Source organism: Pyrus communis, chromosome 5 (genome assembly GCF_041283825.1).
Source record: "Pyrus communis isolate YQ-2024b chromosome 5, ASM4128382v1, whole genome shotgun sequence".
In the NCBI taxonomy this organism is placed as follows: domain Eukaryota; kingdom Viridiplantae; phylum Streptophyta; class Magnoliopsida; order Rosales; family Rosaceae; genus Pyrus; species Pyrus communis.
The window spans coordinates 20,256,883-20,282,098 of record NC_142569.1 but is presented as its reverse complement, the minus strand read 5'-3'; the positions used below and the strand labels follow the sequence as shown (position 1 = coordinate 20,282,098).

Sequence of the window (25,216 nt, the reverse complement as noted above, 5' to 3'; positions counted from 1 at the left end):
CAACGAATTTTGGTACTTCTTTGACATAGGCCACATCGAGGAAGTTAGGCATATGTGATCTTGCCATAAGCTCTGTGATCATTCGAGCAAGGGAGATCATGACTGGGCCAAGGAGACTTTGGAGATAAGTGGAGAATGATTGTCTGATTCTTCCCCCGAGCTACGTGTTCCAATGGTTTTCATATCTGGTAAGTAAGCTACTTAATCTTTCGGCTGCTTTGTATTTATGTTAAGCTGTTCTTTAATTTTCTGATTGTCTCCCACTACTTTTGTAGAATTGGAATTTGGCTCAACTCCTAAGATTTCTCGGGACATGAAGAAAGTGCATATCGCTCTGAGTATCCCTTCTGAATACCGTGAGTGGTGTTGGTTACTTAGTCATCTTCGTCGGGAGAAAGGTGAGCTGCCCCCAAGAGAGGAGATAAAGCGAATCAAGGCAGAGGCATTAGCTCGTTCGTTCGCCGTTGTGGAGCCCGTTATAAGTGAAGGTGGGAAGAAGAGACCTTCCTCGCTTGCTCAAGAGATGTCAGCTGAGAAAAAGCCAAAGACTTCTTCCACTACTTACGAGGGTTCACCGGCTGCCCCCAAGCTTGTGATTGACTTGACTTCTCACAAGGGTGAGAATAATGAGGCTGCTAGATCCATGCCGACAATGCCTGCTATTCCAAAGGTGGCTAGTTCAAATGCTGACAGGATTGCTCAACGTAGAAGTTCCTCCGTGGCTCCAGCGCTGAAATTTGTGTCAAAACGTCTGTCTGAGGCTAAGTCTGGTTCACCTTTGAAGAGGCTTGCTACTATGAAGAATGGCAAGGTGCTTTTGCATGCTAAAGTGGAGCCAAAACCTGTTCCCTCTGTTGTGGAGACCGATTCGTCTACTGAGAAGAATGAGACTACTCATGCGGGCAGTTATGAGAAATCTACCAAGTTTGTTTCCGGGGAAGCTGCTGAGATTTGTGCATTTTTGAGACCAAATCTGCTCGAGGACATGGATGTGTGTGCCAAGTTTGTTGATGGCGTTAAAGGAGTTGTTGGCCCAAGTTCATTTGCGAAGCATACAATCGAGTCTAGGAGAACCGCTCTGCTGGCTATGATGCAGAAAACGGCAATTCTAGCAGCCGAGTCTATGTTCCTTGATCAAGAGGATACAAAGGTTGCCAAGGAAGTGGTAAGAACTATGGTAGCCGAAGCTTACTCCATGGCTAAGAAAGTCAAGAAGTTGGAATCTGAGCTTATTACTTTGAAGGGGTCTAATATCTCTGCCCCCTTCTCTACAACTTGAGACCACTCGCCAAAAGATCATGGATTTGAAGACTAGGCTTGACGCGATCCAAGTAAAGTATGAAAGTGCAGAGAAGGAGATCAGGTGTTACATACCTCAGATTCAAGACCTTAAGCGTGTCGTCCCTAAGCTTCGCTTTGCTGCATACGCAAAAGATGAAGAAATAATCGTTGCTTACAACCAAGTGATCTACTTCAAGAAGGTCATTGACAGGTTTGAGCCTTAAATGTTGGAACTCCAAGGTGTTTTGAAGATTAACGACAGTTTGAAGAAGGAAATTGAGGAGTTGCAGTGGGTCCGTGCTTGTCTACTTGAGGAGAATGAATAGTTGAAGGGTGAAAAGGTTGGGTTCGAGGCTTCGCTTACTCAGAGTGAAGCTGATTTCTACAAGCTGGATTATGTAGACTATTTCTTTGGGCGGCGGTCTGACTTTAAGTTTTTTGGTTAATACGTCGAGACATTCTCTATTTCTCTAGAAGACTTGCTCGCCTTTACTTTTGAGGCTTCTATTGGTGAAGTAGTCAAAGAGGTTGGTGCCCAGGATGGGGCAGCTGGGGGTGAAGAACTGAATGGTGCCATTGCTGAGACCGTCGTGGCTACTGAAGGTGTGGCGATTGAGTAGTCGTGGGATGTCCAAGCTGCTGAAAAGTAGTCTTCTATGTAGCCTTTACGATTTTCTTTGTTTTCCTTGTTGCTTTTTGCTTTACTTGAACTCCTTTGGTCTTTGCTAGTCATTTATCAATTTTGCTAGAAAATTTAATAAACTTGCTTCCTTCGCTTTTTTTCCATCTTCGCTTATTTTGTTCATGCCCTAACCTTTAGGCTTTATAGACTAGTGGCGGGAATGCTACTTTTCTATAAACAGACAGGCCTGCGTAGCCTATGCAGCCGTAGGTGTTGGTGTAGAACTTTGCAAAGTTGTTAGCCAAAGGGTTGGCCGCCAAACGCCTTACTTACAGAAGCAGACAAGTCCGCGTAACCACTAGGCTGTTAACCTTGGCTTTCTCCAATTCCGTAGGTTACGTAGCAAGTATCACAACATTTTAGGACTTGGTGTAGATTGTTCCACGCTTTGGCAGAAATGAAGCCCATCGACTGCATAACATGTTGGCAATGGATAAAGCTTCGTATACGTGTGCTAACTTGTTTAGCCTCTTACAAAAATATGTGGTTGTATAAGTTCAGCGCTGCTTACTACTCGAAGGGTAAGCTGTAGGTGGTCTTCTGGAAACCGTAAGCTACCTTAGTGCACTCGGTTGCAGCTTTAGGGTTCCAGGGCAGCCATCTATAGGGCGTACTACGTTATGTGCCCTCTTCGTCTCTAGGGCCAGGTTCGCCACAGATTAGGCCAAGAGACCCAAAATCCTTTAGTTAGCTAACCTTTGAAAATGACCATTATAGTTATTTCCCGGAATCCCGGTGCAAGCCATCGTGCATCTAGTTATACTAAGGCAGCCTGGCTCATCCACGTCTGGATATTTAAAGTGTAGAGTTTATCCTCCCGCTTTGGAGAGCAGACCCATATGGGTGTTGGGGAATTGGTTTACCTTCATGCGATAAGTCCCTAAGAAGGGTGTGGTCTTCTTTTGAAGTGCAGGAATGATCAGTTGTTATAGTTATGTAGTCAAGCCAAGTTGTAAATTACATCTGAATTCCTCATTGAAAAACGAGCGAAACGAATGAAAACTTAACTGTAAAGTAGAGACTGCATAATAACTAGATATTCCTCAGTTCGCAAAGTGGTGCGCGTTGAGCTGCTCAAAAATTTTCAAGCCTTGACGTAGTGGGAGGTCAAACATGGTGCTTCATTAGATTGTAGGCGTTTCATTATTTTTCGATCTCTTTTTGGTTCATGGTGGTAAGGGTCTAATTGCCTTTACCGCCTACTTTGCTGATCTTGTACGGACCTTCCCAGATAAGATCTATCTTTTTGGAGCCTTCTATGCAGGTAATGATGAATACCTTTCTTAGGACTAGATCTTCGGGTTGGAACTGCTGGATCTTTGCCCTTTCGTTGTAATTGGAGAGTAGATGATACAAGTAGGCTGCAATGCGAGTGATGGTTTGCTTGTACTTCTCCTCTACCAGATCTAAGCTTATGGCCATCTCCTTACTGTTCTACTCAATGCTTGGTAGTAGAGTGTTGAAACTTGGCACGATGATATTGGAATGAATGATTGCTTCTGAACCAAATGCCAAAGAGAAAGGAGTCTCACTAGTTGCTAGTCTTATAGTGGTGCGATATGCCATGGACATCCAGGAAGTTCGTCTGGCCATTTTCCCTTTTTGTCGGTGAGAGATTTCTTAATATAGTCGAGGATCATTTTGTTGGATGCTTTGAAGCCTAGAGTGGTTGCTTTCTCAAGCATTGAACCGTCTAGGGTGAAAGGACCATACTTGCTCCCGAGCCTTTGTAGTTGGATGGGCCATCGACATGCAAATGCCAGAACTTTCCTTTAGGGGTAGCAGGCACGACTAAGGTGTGCTCGACTGCTTTCGGGGTGTCGTTGGACCACTCTGTTGCATCGCCTAGGCTAGGCGTGAATTCCACTATGAAGTCCGCTAAGGCTTGGACCTTTATTGCCATGTGAGGTCGAAAAACTAAACTGTATTGGCCAAGTTCTAACGCCTATTTCATCACTTGTTGAGAAGCGTCTGGACCATGTAGGATTGATCGTAGAGGATATTGAGTCATGACGGTAACTGTATAAGCTTGAAAGTATGGTCTGAGCTTCCAAGCCCTAACAACTAGTGCCAAATTAATTTTTCGATCTTTGGGTATTTAGTTTTCGCTTTGAAAAGAGCTTTAGAAGTGTAGAATACCGGCAGTTGGGCCCCTAGCTCTTCTCGTATGAGGGTAGAGCTCACGGCTACTTCGGAGACTGCCAAGTAGATGTATATGTCATCCGCTACTTACAGCTTGGATTATAAAGGAGGCGATGTGAGATACCTTTTTAGGTCTTGGAAAGCTTTTTCGCACTCATCATCCCATTTGTTTTGTTGTGCTCTCTTGATGGCCTTGAAAAAGGGTTTGCATTGATCAGTGGACCGCGAGAGAAAACAGTTGAAGGCGGCTGTTCATCCGGTCAAGCTTTGGATCTCTTTCAAGGTAGTTGAAGATTTCATCTCTAAGATCGCTCAGATTTGCTTGGGATGTGCTTCGATTCCTCCTTAGGTTACTAAGTACCCTAAGAATCTGCTTGAAGATACTCCAAATGTGCATTTGGCAAGATTGAGCTTCATCTTATACTTTCTAAGGATGTTGAAAGTTTCTGCTAGGTTGCTGATGTGGTCTGACTGCTGCTTGACCTTCACTATGATGTCATCGACATAGACTTCCATGGTTAATCTAATTTGCTTTTTGAACATCATGTTTACTAACCTTTGGTAAGTGGCTCCCGCATTCGTGAGGCCAACAGGCATGACCTTGTAGCAGTATGTGCCTTGCTTGATTATGAATGTAGTTTTCTCCTTGTCGGGCTCATACATGGCTATTTGGTTGTAGCTGAAGTATGCGTCTAAGAAACTGAGTAACTTGTTCCCAGAAGTCGGATCTACTAATAGATCGATTTGGGGGAACGGATAAGGATCATTTGGGCATGGTTTGTTGAGGTCGTTGTAATCTACTCAAACCTTCCATTTAGCCTTCTCTTTCTTCTTTACTAGCACGATGCTGGTAAGCCATGCTGAATGTGCTACCTCTTCTATGAATCTGGCCTCCAGTAGCTTGTCAATTTCCTCTTTGATGATCGTCACTTGTTCGAGTGTAAAATGTCTTCTTTTTTGGATCATCGGTTTAACAGCGGGCTTGACGTGCAGCTTGTGGCAAGCTATCTCAGGATCGATCCCGAGCATGTCGGAAGGTGACCATGCAAAGACATTATAATTTTCCCTAAGGAAAGTTGTGAGTTCTTCCTTCTCGATTGTGCTTAGACATAAGCTGATTCTAGCCATCTTTTTCGACTGATGGGGATCAAGAATGATGTCCTCAGCATCCTCTTTGGGTTTCCATCCTATCTCGTCTGCTTGGGCACCATCTTCTTGATCCACTTGCTGTAATTGCTATTAGGTAGCTTCTTCGCCCTTTTGGACCTCGGTAGCCTCTATGGGGTTAAAGGTTTTCTTATTTGATTCCTTCAATACTTGCATAATGCATCATCGAGATGCGGACTGGTCAGATTTGATTTGTCCGACTCTTCCTCTAGGAATGCGGAATTGGATTTTTTGATACTTGATGGAAGTGACGACATCCGGCTTTATTAGCCAAGGTCTTCCTAGAATCCCATTGTAGGGAGACGGGTTGGTTACTATTATTAACATCTGCTTTGAGATAATTGGTGGTGTTTTCACGTCAAGTATGATATGGTCGATAATAATCGAGGTATGCCTTTTGAATTCGGTAAGTACCTTCGCTCAATGTATGATTGTGCATTCTAAGCTCATCTTTAAATTACTGAGAGTTGAAGTAGGTTGACTACACTTTCATTGTCAACTATCATTCAATCGACTATAACATGCGCTAGTTGGATAGATACTATTAGTGCGTCGTCGTGTGGAAAATCGATACATTCTGCGTCTTACTTGGTGAAGCCAATGATAGGTCCAGGATGAGTGTCGACTGCTTGGACTTGTGAAACTAGTAGGGTCTGCTGGATCTTCCTTTTCTTTAAATTTTTGGTGGCCCCCAAGTGCTCTGATTCGGTGAAGATGCCATTAATTTGAATCGTCTTGGTTAATGGCTCTTTGTCGGTGTCTGCATACGTTCTAGGCTGCGCAGCCGACTTGTCCAAGTATATGTCGACCTTGCCTTCTTTCACGAGCTTCTCTAGGTAGTTTTTTCCTAGTATAGCAGTCGCCGATTATGTGACTTGGACCTCGATGGAATACGCAGTACTTGGTGTGATCCAACTTGGAAATATCTTCTTTTGATTTTTTTGACAACTTGAACCATGGCTCATTCTTGATGTTGTGAAGGATTTGGTGGATCGAGATTTAGAACTTAAAGTAGTTCTTGGTCGTCGAGCCTTCTTTTATTGTGGTTCTGTCTCTACGCTTAGCCTTCTGCCTGCTTTTGTTATATTGTTTCCTATCCTCATTCCTTTAAGCCACTGCCGACTCTTTTCGAGGCTACTCAGGTGCCTTGTCTACTCGCCGAGCCTCATCCCAAAGTGCATGCCTATCTGCCAAAGCGAAAGAGTCTGCCAGAGTTAGGTCTTATTTCATGATCAATTCTCCAAACAGCGGGTGGTTTGCTGGAAGTCTTTTTCGGAAGACTGCACTTGCTATCGAGTCGTCGCATCTGACTATCTTCGCCTTCTCTGCTTTGAATCTTCACGTAGTCGAGGAGCATTTTTCTTGATCGAGCGGTAGGATAAGTATTCTTTGGTGAAAACCAAAGAATGATCATCAAAACTCTGGATGGATCATGGCGGTATGCTAAACTTTGTCTCCTTTGAAAGATGTGAAATTGTGGTATGCTAAACTTGCATGGAGGCTCTGCCTGCTCGATCTCGTCCTTGAATGGTGTATTGTTCATATTGGTCATGTCCCATTGTAATGCTTCATCGACAACTTCATTGCGTTGGAAATCGTGCAATCGCTCGTTTAAGAGCCTCTCTACCTCTTCCTGAATTTGTCTTCGTTGAGGGTAGTGAAGCTCTCGGCTACCCCCAATCTTGACCTGCCAGTTTAGGCTGCTATTTTACGTGTTCGGCTCGTCTATGTTACGACGGCAGCCCATATAGTTCGTTCCTAGCAGGCGAGGGAATTCTTCACAAGTTGCCGGTTAAACTTGAGTTGGATTGAGTGACTGTTTCTCTCCGTCAATCGTGCTGCCTACTCTGATATGATGTGAAAGATACTCCTTGCGAGCCTAGCCACGAATGAACACTTTACCTGGAAGGCTACTTATGTTGATTATGGGACTGTGGCCCCAACTGTGAGTGTATGCTCGTCTATGGACCTAGTCGACAATGCACGTTCCTCCACGCGCTAACACGGGAGTATATGCTATCTCGAAGGGCCAATCGGGAGTGTATACTGCCCGAACGCTCAAGTCATGGTTGGTCAAGTGGCTGCTTGCCAAGATGCTACTGGAGGGTTCCTCGTTTGCCCTTGTCCTACTTCGAGATACCTAGTCTAAGGCATGTTAGATCTCGGCGCACTGCAAGAGTTAATTCACCAAGGTCGTCTGCTATGCAAGAACGCTTGTCAACTTTATGACTTGTATTTACAAGTGTTATTCGCCATTCGGATTGGAAGAGCTTGGAAGGAATACACCTCATTGAGCAGTAAAAGCGTGGTGAAAAGGCCCCTGGTTTAATCGTAGGCCCAAAAATTTGAAGCTGGGACGGTTGAACCGATCTTGGACCGATAGGAACTGCTTAAAAGGCCACAAGAATGGGTTGGGCCATAGGAGCATGCTAGGCCATGGGAGTAGGTTGCTCGGTGTGTAGCGCATATGGGTGTGAGGCTAGGGCTCGTGTTGGGTTTGGCTAGCTCAGCTAGGGCTTGGGCCCTTGAAGCTTGAAGTGGCACAGCTTAGGCCGTGGCCTTGGCGCCATGGGTTTTGTCGAGGGTAGCCAACATGGTGGTTGCTATGGTGGTGCTTTGTGTGGTTGGTGCCGCTCCACTCATCGTTGTGTTGAGCCTTGTAGATCATTGCGGTCCAAATTCTTGAACATTGGAATGTATGTTCGTCGAGGTTTCCGAATCTCTTGCCATTGTACTTTTCTTTTATATTTTATCAAAGAATTTTTAGAAATAAAAATTCCAAGAATAAGAATGTACGAAAAATCTACAAATGAACAAGAAAACAAAAAAACTTGAATAAGAGAGTCTTCTACGAGTGTGTGACTCAAGCTCTCAATGAAAGCACCAATTTGTGGATGCAAATTTCCGCATTCTTCCTCTTGGACAAAATTGCACCTACAAAACAATTAACACCTTAGGTCAAGGCCAAGAGCCTCACGCACCCACAATGAATGAAGGGCCTTTGGCCGAAGAACCTCTGATGCTAAAGTTAGAATTTAAGGGAAAAGTGTTTATAGATATTTGGGGAATTAGCAAAAGCGTTGGAATTAGGTTTTGGAGAAAATAAGGGGCTATATATAGTGGTGTGGTCGGGCCTATTAGGAGAATGGGGACCCGCCACAATAGGTGTTTTTTGGTGTTAATTACAATCAATTAGCTAATTAATAAATTAATTGAGTGATAAATCAATTAATTAGCTAATTAATATAATTTGGAAGAAATAATTTGGGAGTTACCTTGTGGGGAGGATTTGATGAGGATTGATGATAGGTTTTGAATAAATACCTATTTTGATCACTTTTGACCTTGATTGAGTCATGATTGTCCCATGTTTGCGCGTAGGAGTTCTGGTGTGCCTCGAGGGTAATTTTGTCTTTTTACCCAAGAATCCACGTGTCGCCTCCATATTTTTCTCGATTATTTTTAGCTCCACAGAGACAAAGAAAAAGAAGAAGAAAAATGACAAATAATTCATTCCATATTTCAAAAACAATGTCGACACTTTCAGCAGGTTCAAAAACAATAACAAATCATAAAAAAAAAGTTGATAAGTACCTAAGGAAACATCCACACCATTCATTTGTAAAGACTTTTTGTACAATAATATCCTCATTCATGTGTATAACAGAGGCTTTCTTTCATTGTAAACACACGACTACAACATAAAACACTTCAACCCACAGAGCATTCGAAGCCTTCCTTTCCTTTTTGTAAACTTTCATCTTTGTAAACACTCTTTGTTATCATCTTTTGTACATCAATAAAAGAGCAAGGGTACATATTCAAGCAATTCTCCAGTCTTAAGTAAGTTTTTTTTTCTTTTCTTTCTTTTAGTATGTTTGTTTAATTATACTTCCAGTCCAAAATTGAGAAACACTATTGTAGTTGTATTAATAACTTACTAAACTGACTGACATACTTTGTTCGAGCACTCTATTATAATTGAATGTTTTCCATACAAATAACTAGACATTAACTAGGGTATCTCTGAGTTCTTCGTACCTCTAAGTTTAGCCTTGAAGGCCTTATACCTGCATTATGAGTGGTTGTCATGCTAAAACATGTTAAGTTCCATGTATGAGGTTTTATGTCTAGTTGTTATGATGGCTATCTGACCATTTAACCAAGCCTTGCTCTTTGAATTTGTTGTCAGAGCTTTAGAACAAGAGTTTGCTAGTTTTAATTTTAATTTCCATCATAGTCAGCACCATATTCATTCACTTGAAAATAGCCTCCAAATACTTTATAAAGATCATGAGGCATTGTTTAAGCAGTTTACCAAAATGAACCAAGAACTCCAATCTCTTAGAATGCAGCAAAAGGCAAGTAACGCTATAATAAATAAATAAAGAATTAAAAATAGGCATATAAATTGATCAGCTTAAGAATAAAGAAAAAAAGGTTACTGAACCCATAGAACAAGAGACTAAGGAGCTATAGAAGAGGGAGAGATTAAAATTGAAAAGATATTGAAATGGAGTAGCATCAGACAAATAAAACAACATAAGAGAGATATGAAAGATCTTATGATTATACCATTAGACTTAATAGAAGATATCTTATTAGAAAAAATTTCAAAAGCAAAATTAAGAATAATGCCACCAGATATGCAAAATGAAATCTTGAGCAGACCTTCACAGTCCATAAAAGAGATACAACTACAATTACAATTATAATGTGCTTTGTATCAATACATCTTTGATCCAAAACCAGGATTGGATATTATTACAAAGATAAATCCACCATGTCTTTGTGATATTATAGAGAATTGTATTTGTAAACCAGAAATTTGCATAACTTTAGTCAGGATTAATATGAAAGATTTTAGACCATGTCATTTTAGTTATGAGCATCAAAAGCAGCAAATGTAGTAGAAGTTACCTCAGCCTTACAATTAGAGTTTTGCTATCTTGATAAAAATATTCATTAAACATAGTTCTCAATTAGAATCATTTCCTGAAAAGCTTAAGACAGTGGCAGAAGATTATTTAGAAGAATGAAAAGAAATTTGTATAAGTCTTATAAGTAGTCCTCTAGATTGGTATATGAATATGCACAAGGAGGAAGCTAGAAATATAGCCATAATTACTGAAGAGTCTTTTAGGATATCCTCTATATCACCATATAGATGGACTTCTTCATACAAAAATATTTTGAGATATCGAGGAATCTAAATGTTACTTTTAGATGAGTTTGAAGATTTTAAGTACGAGATGATATTAGTAGTAGAAGAAGAAAAGATATATATTTACAACAAGACAAACGTTTGTCATCAACCCTACTAAAAGCCTCAAAATTTCAAAGGAAAAACATCAAATATGTATTATTGTAAACACGAAAATTCTACAACGAATGAAACGAGAACATGTGTACAAAGTAGATTTGTATGGATTTGAATTTGTAGGTTATAATCTCTGTTCACAATTTTCCTCTTATTCAATCTTCACATTTCATGTCAATGCGTAGGTTGTTGATCCAAGGGTCGCAATGACTTGATCTCGGATGAACGATTTGAATGATTGCTTCAAGTTTTAAGCTTGAAACGGTGTGTGGATGGTCTTCACCTCAAAGTTGCGGCAAAGGATGATGTTGATGCAGGATTTTGTTGATTCAAGGGTCTTGGTGACTTGATCTTGAAACGAATGTCTTTACAAGTTTTGAGCTTGCAACAAAGTCTTGAAGGAATCAACACAAGTGCTTGTTGATTCTTCAAAGGACTGCTTCGGCTTTGGTCGAAAGAAAGCTTCGGCTTTGGTTGTACGTTCTTCAAAGAGAGCTTCGGCAGCGTATTAGTCTTCAAAGATTTGTGCAACGGTTCTTCTCAGTGTGTATAATTTTCGACCCCTATACTTGTGAAAGGACCTTGTATTTATAGGCTTCTCAAAGCTTGCATTTGGGTGGATTTAGCTTTGATTTGTGTCCTAATTTGTCCATGAAAGAATTTAGGCATGCTTTGTGTCTTAATTTCAACCCCCTTTACTCCGTTGGCCAAAATTTATAGGCTTTGTTGCCTATTGTGTGAGCAATCTTCAATTCTTGCTTGTTTTATGAAGATGCCTTAACTTTCTTTCCAATTTTAGGATCAATTTGGACCCTTTTGCCGAATTTACGGGAGTTTTCTCCCTTGAGCCGACTTTTGGGAATGTTTTATACTTCCCTTGCTTGATTTATGCCACATGTCATTGATGACTTGTCCATTTGTGATGAGTCATATGTCACGTGAAGCTTTGTGATGCATCATTTATATGCAACGAAATCTACATATCTACAAGTACAAAGTAAAAGATTTAAAAAGATAGATAAAGAAAGGCATAATTAGAAGAGGGAGATGAATAGTATTGGAACAATTTGACAAAAGAAGAATTGCACAACATTGACAACATGATGAAAGCATGATTTGATTGCAGCAAATTAGCAAAAATTAAAACGTAGCACAATAATGCAAAGTCAAGTACAATAATTCAAACATTAGACAAAAATGTAGACATCAATGTGGACTTCACCATGATAATGAAATAATGGCATAAGAGTAAATAAAAAAATAGCTTGACCCATTATGGATTTTTCACACTAAAAATGTCCTTAGAATTAAAAGTGAATAGTTATATGGTATTTTCATTAAAACTCCCAATTTCTAACCCATATCCTCTAGAAGTCTTAGGTTGGTGAATATAAGAATATAAAATCCTCACATGAACAATATATATGAGTTTTGAAAAAAAAAATTCTAGCAAAAATTATAAGAGGTGTTATTATCTACACTAGGGGGTGTATTGTACATGGAGTTTGATAGACTTTACTTGACTCTCAAATCTAATTGTATTCAATATATACTTTTAAGAGTCAACAAAAGTCATTATGTGTTGAATAAAATTTTTTTATGACTTCTCAAGAGCCTATGAAAATCTTGTAGTATTCAATTGTGCTTTTTGTGAGTCTGCAAAAATTTCAGGTGTATTCAACTTTTCACTTATTTAAAAGGATTTAAAAACAAATGAACGAATTTTGATAGATTTTGAGTGATTTTATAATAAGTTTTTTTCATAGCAAATCCAACCTCTACCCCTAAGATTTTGATGGATTTGAAATTTTTTTTTTTTAAATTCTCTAATGATACACTCTATCACCCACTATAATGCAATGACTATTATTATCACCACTTCAACAACCATGTCAGCACCCCATCACCATGCCCCCATACATACTCCACCACCCCAACACCACTCGCCACCACAATCACCACCCATACTATTGTCGCCGCCACAATGACATAACTTTATTACCACCATATTGTCAGCAATCATTCCATGACACTTCCACCACCATTGTTGCCACCAACACCTTAGGAGACCACTTTGTCATGGTCATGATCACCATTTCAATAATGAAAACTTAAAAATTATAATACTTATTAATGATTTGGTCATTAAAAGTCCATGACAATCCACAAAATTCTAAAAAAATTGAGTATTGAACTCTCTAGAATTGTGCAAAAATCTATTATTTAATTTTTTTTAATTTTCTGCAAAGTGGGACCACCCATGAGCACCATGTAATGACCTCCAAATGCGGATTAACCAAGCAAAGTTACCCTTATAATGTGTATGGTCTCCCATTGCAAACTAACCAAGAAAGACTGTAGCCATTAATCAAATGGTGTAATTAACCAAGTAGGACCACCCATGTACCACACTGCTACATAGTTCAGTTATATTATCACACATCACACATCCTACATCATGCATCATACATCATACATCAATTCAATATGATCACAATTGTAAGCACACAATATCGATTCCACATAACTAACCAAATATCTTGACATATAAACATACAAGTTCTACATAATACTTCTAATATGGTTACAAGCTCATCTTTTCATACTAGCAATCACACATATCATTTATATCATCTACAAGTTTAACAAACACGTAAATCATGGTAAGGTGCCACTTTAAACCGAGGTGCACATTGCCAGGATGGCCCGTTGACTAGAGTAGGTCTGCTAAACTTTATTAGGTCTCCATTAATACTAATTTCAATATTTGAGAGCAATTCAGGACATTTAATCAAAAGTTAACCCTCAATCAACGTAGTTAACGGTATGGTCAACAACCCTAGGTAGTCCAATCCACAAGATCTGCACTTCAAACTTTCAATCCATAACTTTGTAAGATCCTCAAATATTACGGCTAACCACGTATTATAATTATGTGACAATCCAACGGTTGGATCTTCGTCAACTACGCATGTTATGTGGCGGCCCTTTACGAAACTAGGTTCTATTGGTCAAATCTCATAAAAAATCTTCAAAAATGCCGACATCGATTCGACGTCACCGATGCTCCACTGGCCTGAATTGTGGTCAAGTTTTGTTGCTGGGTTGAAGATGAGTCGATTAGTGATGGTGGATGACGTCGGCATGCACCGAGGAGGACGATCGCTATCGACAAAAATACGGAAAAGGGCTCAGCTCAGCTCGCCATGAAAAAGAGGCCTAATGGGGCAACCTGTGGTATTTCTTGTTTTTTAGGGTGAGACGGTTCGAACGATGGTGGTGGCGATAGATTGTGTCATCAGAATTGGTCGGAAAAGCAGCCTGCAATTTGTCCAGAAAACGGGTCAAAACTCGGGTCAGGAAGAAGAAATCGAGGTCACATGTGGGTCCAATTCCTTCCCTTGTCCCCCCTGGGTCGCCAATATGTGCCCAAAAGACTAATTTACCATTGCCTTTACAAGCTTATAACTCATTTGTTACAACTCCGATTTGCAAATGGTCTTCCCCTACGCGTTCGTGGGGTGAAGCTCTATCAAAAAAATATTAAGAGTGACTTTGGAAGGTCAACGAACTTTTTTAAGGTTATTTATGGAAATCAAACTCTATCTAAGAAACTAAAAATCCAAAATTAATGACTTCACGAAATTGCGAGGTATGATAATTGAAAAGCAAAATCCAAGGATAGGATTTCACAACGGTATTGTTTAATTTTGGTTGATTTTTTCTTCTTGTAGTGATTTGGCAAATATAAATTATTAGTATATCTAATTTACGTTATTGGGATTCATGTTACTGCTTTATTTAATTTTGAACGGTTTATTAATGGAATATAACTAAGCCTTAAATATGTTGTGTCATTGAGTATTAAAATAGAGATCTAAATTAAATTTAAAAGTCATTCAGGTTATAATTTGAAAAGGATTTTGTAGGCCCTAAAATCTAAATACAACTTATTCATTTATGTATAATTCAGTATTACGTAGTGCTGAAGAAAATTCCTATTCAATTCTAGGATGTGTATATGGTCAAACCAATGAGTTCAATTTCGGTGCTACCTAGTATTTCATACTATGACTAATTTTCTATTAATTGCACGTTGCAAAAACATAGGGTAAATTACACTTTACCATCTCAGGTTTGGGGTCGATTTCAATTTCTTACAACATCTTTAAAACATTTCAATTTCATACCTCAAGTACTATTTTATTTCAATATAATACATCCGTTACATTTTTCATTCATTGATCCATTAAGAGCTGACACGGCTACCACATTTGTGCTGACGTGGCTGCCAAATTTGTGCCACGTGGCAAAAAAAATAATTGTTTATTCATTTACAATATTATAATAATTTACCCTATTTATTTATATATTTAAAAAAAAAACAAAAAAAAAAACCATCTTCTTCCTCGATCCCTTCCCCTTCCTTGCAACCCAAACACCCCATCCCACCCCACCCCCACCTCCCCACAACCACCACCCCCCCCCCCCCCCCAAACCTCCCCCGCAACCCCCCACCCCAAAACCCACCCGTTTCCTACCTCACCACCCCCACCCCCACTCCCATTCTCCCTCCCCAACCTTCATCTCCATGCAAAGTCTGAAAATAAACACAAACACAAATCCCCAACCCACTTTACATTATATAGCAATGTAGGCAACAATGTCACAACATCCAAAACATACTCGCACGGGTTTGGATGCTTGGCCTTGGAGGACCGGGGCACGAACTGGTTAGGCCGAAAAGGGGCATAACTGGTCGCATCGAGATCTTCGAGGTTCATCGTCAGCTACTTTGTGGTTTCTGTTTGTTCCGGTGAGCGGTGGTGGAGAGCGGAGCTATGAGAGTGGGGGTTTTCATGCGCGAAATCGAGGGTGGTTGGGATTTTAGGGTGGTGTATAGCGTCGTTCTGGGGAGGGAGGAGGAACTTGATGGAGTCGGAAGAGGAGATCTTTCCAGTGAGGTTGTCGAGGAGGGGCTTGTAGTCAGGGAAAGTGACGGAGAGGGAGAAGTTGAGGTTTTGGTGGTGAAGAGAAGGGATGAAGGTTGGGGAGGTGACAAGGGGGAGAGGGAGAAAGTTGGGGGGGGGGGGGGGGAGGGGTTGCGGGGCGAAGATAGGTTCTAGGTTGGTTTTTTTTTTTCTAAATTAATTATTTTTAAATGAATAAAAATTTATTTTTTTGCCACGTGGCACAAATATGGTAGCCACTTCAGCTTTTAACGAATCAATGAATGAAAAATATAACGGATGTATTATATTAAAATAAAATAGTACTTGAGGTATGAAATTGAAATGTTTTAAAGATATTGTAAGAACTTGAAATCAACCCCAAACCTGAGTGGTAAGGTGTAATTTACCTAAAAAAATAGTAGTTACAAGTTTATTCCATTATCCTGTTTTGTGAGATAAAACAAAATCTAATATTGGGCTATTTCTTTTCTGAGTTTTCTCTCTTTCCTTTATTATCTGCTTCTCCATTCTCATTAAGGTCATCTCCAACTAAATGAGTTAAATATAGCCTTATTCTAAAATTATAGCTCTACAAGAAATTACTTTTGAATGAACAGTGTTAGACCATATTCATATATTATCTCTAATTGAATGGACTAAGCAGCACCTTAATAATTTATTAGTTTTAAGTTTATTCTTTAAATTTATTAGTTAATTTATTTAAACTACTACTTTTAGCATATTAAAATAAGGTTATGCAGACATGATTTTTGAATGTTCATGTCTCTAAATGAGTAAGTCTCCAAATTTTTTATTTTTATGTAATCTCAATAATTTTTCGAATAAAATTTTTAAGTGACACGTGTCATTAAAGGGTGAAGAAGATGTGACAAATGGTGTAGAAATGGTATTGGATTCTTTCAAATCTGGTCGTTGGATCCATGGAAAATTGCAATAATTGTTGTTGGGCTCCAATAAAGAGGCTGGTTATCAGACCAAGCTTGGCCAACTTGATGCCTCGTTAGCCATGTTTTGATCCAGTGGGCTTTATTGATTTTTAGCCAAGCCTTTGGTTGGAACTAGATTTTGGCTAAATCATGCCATTTGTTTGCCTTTTAGCTCAATCCATTGAAGATGGCCTAAGAAAACCAAATATCATTAGATAATTTCCAGCTCTCTCAATAGCCACCATCACCGCCAATGTATCCACTTAGGTAAAGAGAATGAGCTAGAGAAGGAAGGAGAGGGAGGAGGGGGAGATTTGAGGAGTTCAAATCTTCTGCACCCATTTTGTGTATAGTCTCTGTGCGGCCTCTATCATTAATTGACATGTGTTAATAAATTTAACCATTTCCAGCAAGGGACCCTTTAATTTTGTTGTCATAAAGTTAACATGTGTCAATCAATAAAAGAGGTTAGAACGATCGCACACAAAATAGATTGAGAACATTTAATCTCAAATTTAAGATTTGATTGAGTGAGGGCTAAATAGTATTGGACTCGAATCATTGAAAATTAAAAGGAAAAGAAACTTAGGGAGGAGAGGAGAGTAGCAGCTCTCCTTTACCCGTTGCTGCTTCTGAAGTTCTAATTGGAGATGGATTGTCTGCCCTTCCCTTCCCATACCCTATCCATACTCTCCTGTTTTATGCGGTCACGGTTAAGCCGCGTCAATATTTACTTTTTATCTTATTATTTTTATAAAAAAATTAATATAAAATATTGACATGAGTTAACCGTGACCGTACAAAACAGGAGGACTTGGAGAGGATATGGGAAGGGTAGGGCAGACAATCCATCTTCGTTCTAATTTCATACGAAGAAGAAGAGCACATGATTTCACAATGACTATCCAGTAGAAAATCAACACGTGTCCCACAAATGAATTTAATAACATGACTACCATCTTCAAGCGCCATTTGCCTCCAAAGTAAAACTTCCACTAAAATTCCACAAGGCATTTGTTCACATTTTATCTTATAAATTTTATAATAAATTCATAAAACAGAGGAAAAACATTCCGAAATTGGTTAAGAACTCATTGCGACGTTGTCTTCATGAGTGGGATGGAGGGAGATCATCCATGGTGGTTCATGGTTGGGGTCTTGGGTAGTTTTTTCCGCTGCAACGAGAAGCAAAGAGAGAGGCTTGGCATCAGATAACGGTGGAACAAATTTGCAGAAATTAAATACCACTAATATAGTCTTCATCCAAAGGAACCAAATTCTAAAACGATGAGCCAGTTTCGACCAATAAGCCTTGTAATTTCTCATACAATGTACTTTTGAAGATTTTAACAAATCGTCCAAAACCCTTGCATTCTAATATTATCTCTCTATTTCAAAACGCTTTTGTGGAAAGAAAACAAATTCAGGACAACATCATCATAGCCCATGAAGCTTTTCATTTTCTAAAGCTCAGCAAGGCGAAGCTTAATTATGAACTTGGAATTCAACTTGATATGAATAAGGCCTATAACTGGGTGGATGTGATTTTCTTGAGGCATTTACGATGAATAAGGCCTATAACTGGGTGGATGTGATTTTCTTGAGGCATTTACGATGAACTTTGACAGAAAATGGGTGAGTTTGGTGATGAATTGTGTTTCCACGGTGGAGTTCTTAGTCTTAATTGATGGGCACCCGGGAAAGAGATTTAAACCGTCTAGGGGTTTGAGGCAAGGAGAACCGTTGTCGTCCTATTTGTTCCTTATTGTCAGTGAGGTTTTATCTCTCCTAATTAAAAAAGTTGCTGATATGGGATATGTGGAAGGAATTTGGATTAGCGCTCACAGACCATGCCTATCCCATCTTCTATTTGCAGATGATACTTTGATTTTCCTTAAGGCTTCAAGGAATAACTACCAAAACATTTTAAGTTTACTAAATGCCTACTGTCATGCATCCGGGCAGGAGATTAGCTTGCAAAAATCTATTGTTTATTTTAACGTTAACACACCGGCTAAGATTTGTTAGGAGCTTTGTAGAATATTGAATATGCCACAAATGGGAAGACATGGGGAGATATTTGGGATATTACGACTGAATGGGGAAGGGAAAAAAAAAAAAAAACAAAAAAGAGGCATTGGCTTATGTCAAATACCGTGTTCTAAGAAAGATGCAAGGGTGGAAGCATCAATTCCTTTCTTAGGACAATTGAGAGGTATTGATCAAGGCGGTGGCTCAAGCGGTTCAGGCGTACCCCATGAATGTATTCAAATTCCTAGACACTTGATGTAAAGAGATTGATGCTGCCCTTGTTAGGTCTTTGTGGGGGCAAAGAGAAAATGAGAGAATAATTCACTGGATTAGTTGGGAAACTATGGGTTATTCAAAAAAGTGAGGGCGGAATGGGATTGGGGAACTTAAAAGAGTTTAATCTTGCTCTTCTTTCCAAGTAATGTTGGAGATTAATCCATAATCCGAATTCTCTTTGGGCCCAGGTCCTAAAGGAGTGTTATTTTCCTCATGTCTCATTTTTTGAAGCTAAGAAGGGCGGGAAAGCTTCCTAGATTTGGTCCAGGTTGCTTGAAGGAAGAGAATTGCTGTTAAAGGGCACGTATTGGCAAGCCATGAGCGGAAATCAAATTGAATTTTGGGTAGATAAATGGGTGCCAAATCTTAATCTTGGACACCCAACTCCCCTAAATGGAGTAAATGTCGATAGAGATGAGCTTGTTGCCTCAGTTATTCATCCGGTGAGTAGAAGCTAGGAGTTGGACCCAATTCGTAATCTGATATCTGAAGAGGAGTGTAGGTCAGTTTCTCATATTCAGGTGGGTGATCCCAAGAGTATAAGTTGATATGACTTGCGGATAAAAAGGGGAAATACTCTGTGAGATCAGGATACATATGGCTACAAAAAAATAATGAGAAAAGATTGACCATACGACCCTTCTCTTCAGGGTATATCGACCCTACGGTGTGGAAAGGTGTCCCCCAAAATCAGGAATTTCTTATGGATGAATTAAAGGTAGGGGTGGGTTCGGTTTCATTCAGTTCCTTTTTTTGCCAAAACAGAAACCGAACCAAAACTTTGGTTCGGCTCGGTTCGGTTCAATTTTCTTTCAGTTTTTCTCGGTTTGGCTTTTTTTTCAGTTTGGTTTTGTTCGGTTTGATTTACGGTACGATTTTGGTTTTTTTTCTTTTATTTTATAAAACTTGATCTTTTTTTAATATGGAATTTAGAAAAGAGGCTTGCATTGGTAGACTAATAATAAGAAAATGGGGAAAGTGGGAAAGTGGGAAGGTAGTTGTACATATACAAGATCATATGAACCAATCCTATTCTATCAACAACCTCAATTGCAAAAAAAAATGATCACTGCATCCATTCAAAAAGCAAATAAATAGAGAAGCTCTTTCAAGTTCCAAAGCCTTCCAAAACTTTCCTCCATAACCAATGAAATATCCTTCTTAATTAAACCAAGTATGCTCCTTGAAAAGCCCTAGGCTTAGTTTCACTTGGCAACAAAGTTTCACAAATGAAACATCTCGAGCATACATTTATAAAGTGTTAAGGAATTTGGTTCAGTTTCGTTTCCGAACCTCCAAAATTGAAGCCGAACCAATAAGGTTCGGTTCGGTTCAATTTTTTCTTTTTTGGTTCCCTTTTTTTCTTTTTTCTTTTTTTCTTTTTTTCGGTTTCGGCTTAGTGTTCGATCCCTTTTTTTTTGGTTTTTAGTTTTTTGAAACCACCCCTAATTATAGGTGTCATCGCAATGCAGCTAAATCTTTTTAAAAGAAGATGTGCTACTTCACCCCTATGTCTGAGTAACGAGTATGAGGAGTCCATTGAACATCTATTACTTTTTTGCCCCTGGGTTGATTTGGTTTGGTTTTGAAGCCCAGTGAATTACAAAGTAGATAAGAATTCAGTTACAACTTTTTATGCTTGGCTTTTGAAAATGTTCAAGGAGAATTTTGGTGATAAGGTGGAGAGGACCAGAATCCTAACACAATTGGCTTTCACGTGTTGGCATATCTGGTAAACTCGTTGTAAGGTTATTTTCAATCAGAAATCTCCATATCATATGCATGTTGTTTGATTGATGTTTTCCTTCTTCGTGCTAGAATATGTTTAGTATAATGGCACAAGTAAGGGTGTCGAATCCACAGGGACTAATTGGACCTATATAATCACTTGTTTTGCAAGAACTCTTTACTAGAGAAATAAAACTAATCAATGTAGGCAGATTTGTTGTTGTAACTTGAAAGCATAAGGAAATGAAGTAAACACAAAATGAATGAATCAACAGCTAATAAAATGAGATAGTACCAATGGAGATGAAGCTAGGGATTCGATTTTACCATTGCTAACCCAAGGCCATGCTTGTTGAATCAGATTATACTCATCCATCTACCTATTTCTTGAGTTTGTTTCACTTAGATATGATCAACCATATGATGTGTGGATTTGATCAAATGTCTCTAATCATGAGCCTAATTGTGATGTGCAACTTTGGTTCCTAATCAAGAATATGTAGTGCACAAGAAACTTTCACAAAACCAAAGGGAACACTCAGCACGATGTTTGCAAAACATTCCCTTCATTCATTCACATATCCACCAAGATTATGCATGATGTGTGCTTTAATCTTGGCTAAACAACCTGTGGTTAATTCAAATGATGATCAAGCATTAAAATCAACACACTAAGTCACAATTAAATCGGAGAATGAAACAAGAAATAGATAGATTAAATGAGAATTCTGAATTAACTACATGGCAATCTTGCAAGGCTACATCGAATCCCTAAAGAGAGATTAGTTACACTTCATGTTTACAAAAGGTTTGACATAAAAATATATAACATGAGTGAACATAGGATTAAGAAGAAAGAACCCTTGAAGTAAAACTGATGTCGAAATCCCTTAAGAGTTGCCTTCGGTGTTGGTGCTCCAAGTGTGTTGTAAATGAAGGTGGAGCGGCTAAGGTGGAATGGTTTCTGCGAATGGGAGAGTGTATGGAATGGAATGAAACTGAGAAGAGATTGCATAGAAATGGAAGGGGATTTGCGGCAAAGGGGAAGTGTTTGTGTTATCTTGTGTATGAAAATGAGATGTGTTTATGTAATAGGAATGCAAGGGTTTTTATAGGAGGAATGGAGGTGTATATGGCTGTTTGTTTAAGCATTTATGTGGCTGGAATGTGGTGGAAAAACAGCTAGGAAAGCATGTGAAAGCTGGAATTGCATGTGTGTGCATGTGTATGTGCTGGAATTGCAAAGAAAACCCACGGCAAAGACTTGTTTGGGTGCATGTGATGATTTCTGTGGTGGGTTATGCATGGCAAGGCTGGAATGTGGTGTAATGATGAAGGAATAATGTCTTGGTGGCTAGAATGATGAAGTGGAATGCTGGAATTGCACAAGGGAAAAGCTGGAAATGAAAGAGATAGCCACGGCAATGGGTGTTTTTCTGGAATGATGGCAAGTTGTGTATGTGTTTGGGAAGAGAATAAATGTATGATGGTGGCTGAATGATTAACGGGAATGAATGGGAGTGACACTAGGTTGGTTATGCATGTGGAATGTGGCTGAATTGTTGGTGCAATGATGAGATGGAATGCTGGAAAGGTAGAGAACTCACGGCAATGAATTTGTGTTAGGTGATGGGTGCATGTGTTGGCTGCATGGTTGAATGATTATAGGTGCATGTGTTGAATGATTTCTAAGGTGCATGTGGGTGAAAATGCATGTGGGAATGCATGTGGAATTGGTGCTAGAAATGAAGGTGTGATGCACGGATTAGAGAGGATGGGTGAGTGTGCATGTGCTGATTTATTTGAAGATGCATGTGCAATGGCTGAAAATGAATGTGCTTTGGCTGCAATGGTGTGTAATTGGGCTAGGGTTTAAGTGCATGAAATGGACCCAAATTGCTCCCTCTTGCATGGCAAGGAATGGTGTTTGTGTTAAGCCCACGGCAATGTGAATGTAATTGGGTTAGGGCCATTGTTTTGTGTCCTCAAGTGCATACAAGGCCTTCAATTTCATCCAACACTTGGGCTCCAAGCATAAGCTATCCATCCTTAGCCCAATAGTGCTCCAAAAGGCCCCAAAACACTCCACAATGCATCCTTTCGTCAAACACGTCTTATGATCCTGAAAACACACAAAAGAAGCATAAAGGACTAAAATAACTAAAGAAACATAACGTAAATGTAAGAGAACAAGCCATTTAAGTCGCATGAATATGCTCCTATCATTGTTCAGGACATTTCATGTGCTTATGCTTTGTTCATGAAGGCTAAGGAAGCAAGTCAAAAACCAGTGGGAAGTGAGGCCTTTAGTCTAGAGAGAGTTGCTTTGGTCTCCACCCTTATCCCAAATGGTGAAAAGTAATGCAGAAGTGAGTTGGAAAGCAGGGGAATCCAAAGGTTATGTGGGTATTGTTGTGAGAAACTCAAGGAAAATGTGTCTAAATGTTAGAAGAAATGAAGTTCTTACTTTGAGTGCAATAGTGGCTGAGGCTATAGTGGTCCTACAAGGTTGTCTTTTGGTTCAGCAGTGCAATTATTCTCAAATTATGGTGGAATCTGATTGCAAACACATTATGTCTTGCTTAAACAGAAGCTTAGAAAGTTGCAACTGGGAGATTTATCCCATTCTAAGTCGCATCCTGCAAACTAGGTGTTTATTCCAAAATTGCGTGTAGTCTTAGGTACCAAGATCAGGGGATGAAAGGCTGAATTATGTCGCTAGATACAATGGAGCAAAGATGAGCGATTCTATTTGGGTCGTTAGATCCCCATCTTCGTTGGTGAGAATCTTGAACAAAGATGGCTTGCCATGTCCTCCTTCGTAGTTGTGGCTAAAGTGGGATCGGGAAGACGTTTTTGCCTATGTTGGCTGCGTTTTTTTTGTATTCTCTTCTCTCGCTAGTCTGTGTTTATTGGTAAGGCTCCTCTTACTTTCTTTGTATCTGGTGGCTGTTGCCTTGGTTATGAATTTCTCATTTTCTACAAATAAAAAGATAAAAATAAAATAAAATAAAGGAGAGAGAAAAGAGAGACTAGTCAAAGTGGGCCATGTTTCTGACGAGTTGGACTAAGATCCAGTTTGATATTGTTTATTTCACCAAAATTTGCTATACTTTGAAGTTAAGCATAAAAAAGTGTTTTGTAAAAATAAAATGTCTTGCTTATTTTAAAAGCAATGACCCTTAATCAATATTTTTAATTCTTGCTGAACGCTCATTAATTTTAAAAAATGACATTATTTATCCTTCTAGACACATTTCATCCTTAGATAATAAAGTGATCACCACCATCTACCACTACAAATCGTAACCCTTCACCAACATTGCCACTACCAACACCAGTGTTGTCACTGCCTCCACACCATAACCATGCTGCTGTCACCACCACCACCACCACAACCATACTCGTCACCGCTACCACCACAACCACAATTGCCACTACCATTGTTGCTGCCACCGCCACCGCCACCACCAATAACACAATCGCCACCACCACCACCAATAACACAATCGCCACCACTGCCACTATAACCATAATCACCACCTAACCGTTGTCGCTGCCTCAATCACCATTTTTACCTCTGTAGCCTAACCACCACTCCTTTTTATTGGCATCACCACCACCACCATCCCAACCATTACCCTCGCCGCCACCACCATTGTCATCGTTGACACTAACATGTCCATTTTTGCCATTATATACGCTTCTACACTACTTTTCATACTCACAACACTTTTAAAATACAGTTTATCAAACACCTTTATTTTTGTTGACCTTAAAAACTACCAAGCCTACGTGGCAAGCATGCCGAATAACTAATAAACTAACTACTTCCTTCGGTTGAATGCGGACGTGCCAACTTAACTGCTGAGCTCAGTAGCTGAGTAAATGAATGTGGTGGTGATGGTGTACAACGCTCTGCTAACTTCTTATCTGAGCAATTGCGAATGAGGAAGGAACTCGTCTCGGCCTTTAAGTTCTAGAGCCTGAAGACAAGATTACTAGTCACTTCAAATTTCACGAATCGTATGCACCAGGCTCGATTGCTTCAATTATGTTTGTGCAAATATAAGTGCGTTGAATCAGTACCAAACTGTATGGACACAAATACTCAAAACAGATAAGTGTCTTAACCATAAATATGGTTCGGCCATCAAAGTGCCGAACTCTGAAATGTACTTGTGAATATCCAATCATAAATCAGGTTTAGCTTTAAATGTGTCGAACAATGCAACTTGGTAACACCCCACTTCGCCGAGAAACTAGTGAAGTGACCTCTTCCAACAAGGACTTAAAGAACCCTTGTTGATAAAGACTTAGATAGGTAGTCAACCAACCTTTGAGTAGAGCTGTTTATATAAACTGAGAGATGTTCCTCAATTGCCTAACTCTACGGCTCCAGAGCTATTTAACACAAACTGAGATATGTCTCCATTTGTCAATCACATAGATGTTTAACATAAACTGAAAAACGTCTACAGCTATCAATCACATAGATGTTTGACACAAATTGAGAGTTATGCTTGACGAAGTTAGGGAAGTCAATTGTATTCTTAAAAGTGAGAGAGTTTCGTGTAAAGCAAAAAATTATGCAGGACAGATGTGTGTGTTGATTTGAATCTTTTGAACGTTGCACAGGGAATGCTTTAGCTTTGGTCGAAAGAAAGCCTCGGCTTTGGTTGTGCGTTCT

At 39.4% G+C, this 25,216-nt stretch overlaps 1 pseudogene; it reads left to right on the top strand.

Moving 5' to 3' along the window:
- Nucleotides 1–985: 985 nt before the first annotated feature.
- On the top strand, nucleotides 986–1,901 carry LOC148696958 (uncharacterized; annotated as a pseudogene).
- Nucleotides 1,902–25,216: the final 23,315 nt, after the last annotated feature.